Source organism: Pelmatolapia mariae, linkage group LG10_11, assembly GCF_036321145.2.
Source record: "Pelmatolapia mariae isolate MD_Pm_ZW linkage group LG10_11, Pm_UMD_F_2, whole genome shotgun sequence".
In the NCBI taxonomy this organism is placed as follows: Eukaryota; Metazoa; Chordata; class Actinopteri; order Cichliformes; family Cichlidae; genus Pelmatolapia; species Pelmatolapia mariae.
In genome coordinates, this window is record NC_086236.1 from 4409382 (window position 1) to 4412521 (window position 3140).

Sequence of the window (3140 nt, forward strand, 5' to 3'; positions counted from 1 at the left end):
GGGTGTGTGGCGCTTTTTGGTCGCTTCTATCACGTTCGGTGTGAACGCACCATTATAGAAGGCTTCTGTATTTTGAATATATATTTTTTTAATATTATTAGAATATACTAAATGATAAAGGCATTTATTGTAAATTCATTCAAATTTAAAGGTAAGTAATCATCAGTGAAATATCAACTATAAGTTTCTAATACTACTTTGAAAAATAAAAGTTGTACTTGTACAGCATTTTAGATTTCACAGAAGCAAAATGTTGTACTTTATTTATTTATTATTATAAATAAATTATATTATAAATAAATATTTATTTATTTTAAAATAAATAAATATATATGACTACAATTTACTTAAGCTCTGCATGTTGTATAAGACTACAAAAACTTACTTATACTCACTGTAGAGTCCAGTAAGGTTTGTTTTTTTACAATTGTAAGTTTTTCAGTTCATTGTCCCAACAGCTTTCCAGCTTTTGCCAGCTGCTCTTCCTCTCTTCCAGGTCCCGGCATCACTGGAACAGGGAGAGCGCAATTATTGAATTGCTTTCAGCTTCTCTGCAAGCCTCCCTGGCATTACTCCTCGACCCTGCTGCACCACCAACACCTCCATCAGACTCGCCTATTCCAGGTCTTCAAAGTGTTTATAACAATGGGGAGAAGTCATACACCTACAGACATGGACATGCTAATTGAAGTGTGTCATATTGTAATTACTGTCCAGTTCTCCAAGATAACAGATTTAGTTTTACATGAGCGTTTAAAAATCAGTATTCCAAACTTAATGTCTAACACCATGCAGTGTATTTTCATCATACAATTAATGGTAATTCAAAAATAAAGAAAAAATAGCAAACATATATTTTCTGGCCAAGTAAAGTTAACTAATTTATGTAAATCAGGAAAGCCACTACATAGGTTAGGGACAACAAATGATAACTGAAGCACCTGAAACGGACCTTTTTTGTCACTACTGTAGCACCAACTCCTGGAAACCAGGAAACCAGACTCAGTCATTTAAAAAAAGAAAAGAAATCAAACGAGATCAAAAGAGTAAACATTGGAGTAGAAGATAGAATTTGTAACCAAGTTTCCTCTAATCTTTTGAGCTTTTCTTCTTTTTCTGACAGAATGAACAGAAGTGAATCAAAAGAGTATGTCATTGGCCCTGAAGCCAAGGTTTTGTAAAGCTGACTTATGTGATGTTACCCAGTTTAAGAACATGATGACTAGAGCATAACACTGATTTAAAAAAAAGGGAGGGAGCAAATGAATTAAAACAGACAGGGATAATTTAAAAAAAAAAAAAGAAAGAAAATAACCAACAAAGAAGTTATCCAAACAAGAAGGTCCCTCAGAAGCTTGCACCAGCTGAGAAAAGATCCTGCAGGGTGGTATGCAAATGCCCGAATCGCAACCTGTCAAGAAACCAAAATTCAGCTGAAGCACGTGTCCTCGCTCAGCCCTGTGGAGTCCTCACACAGTTTATTATTCATTTCCAGGCATCACTTGTGGCTCCTAGCCATATTTTCAGAGTGCAAAGAAGGAAAGATCCTTGGGACGCGCCAGGCAGCAAGACGAGGAGTAGTGTTAGCACTTCAGCTCACTCCAAAGGTGTTGCCAATCGATGCAGACGAGCAGAGCACCACAGAGGAATGGAAGGGACGCAGAATAGCATATGGCCAGGCACTATCATTCTAATAGCAGCTGTCTGTGAATGACGGCCTTCGGCACGGGATACTAAATCCACCTTGTGCTGCTGAACAGGCCTGCATCTGCTTATCCCCCTCAGAGAGCAGAAGAACACTTCTGTGCTTCATAGACAGGCTTCGGCTAAGATGTTACTGGCTTGCTCCAAAATAGAAAGTTCCTGAAAAGAATAATGTTATTACTGTAAGTTATGTATAGTTGCACAATGTTTACCTTAAAACATTGTATAATTAGACAACAAATCGGTACTGTCTATTATATTTGCTTTTGTCTCCATTACTGAGAAGTCCCTACAGTGGTATATCCAAAAATGACAAAAACTTACTTTGTGAATCCACTCTAAAAAACAAAGGGCATATCATTCAGTTGAAGAGTGTCCTACAGTTAGTGTGACTCCCTTTTAAACATGATGGCAGAGATGGAGCCTGGTCTGCCTGGAAGTAACATGGAAACCTGCCCACATTTGGATGTTATGTATCGTGATTTGTAGGATTATATCATGTTCACCAGAAAATGTCTGCTGGTTGTATGACTTTGTAAATATTGAATACTTGCACATATTGGAGGCACTGTTGAGTCTACATCTCTTTTACCCTGTATTTCAAAATTAATCATCTGCTTCTTTTATGAACGTCCTCTAAATATTGAGGGAGGGTTTGGGCATTTCTCTCTCACTACTTTTAAATCACGTCTCAAAACCCATCTATCCAGAATTGCATACCCTTGACCCCGTCTTAGTCTATTTTTACCTTGCTTAGCTTTTATACTTTCATGCTTGTTTTTTTTCTCATTAACTTATGTTTACATTTTATTTTGCTATATTTTATTATATTGTATAGTTGCTACTGTTTTGTACTATTGTCAGGTGACCTTGAGGGTCTGAAAGGCGCCTATAAATAAAATATATTATTATTTATTATTATTTCCTGTACCATACCCTACTGTAGTGGTGTACAACATTAAAAACATACCCTGCAGTGATGTAAGCTGTGCTGTTAATTGTGACAAATTTCAAAAGGACAAGGTCCTTTCCAATCGAATAATTTGAAAACGCTGAAATGAAAAGGTTGGAAATTATTATTTGTGTCCATTTCTTAGCCTTTCCCATTGGCACCAACAGCTCGAACTTTCTGAGGTCTTTTGGTTGTTTTTTAAAACACAGAATGCACTTAAGTCTGTTTAAAATCACCCATCTTGTGTCCATCACACAAGAACAAATTTAGATTTATAGAAAATGAAATACACTAAAAGACCTCAAAAAAGCAACACACAATGCCATGATCTAAAGAAACAGCTGAGAAATAAAGTCTTTTGAATCTATTCACCTGAAAAATACAACAGAACCATTTCTAAGACTTTAGGACTCCAGTAAATCACACTGTGATCTATTATCCACAAATGGAGAAAACTTGGAGCAGTGGTGAGCCTTCTCAGGAG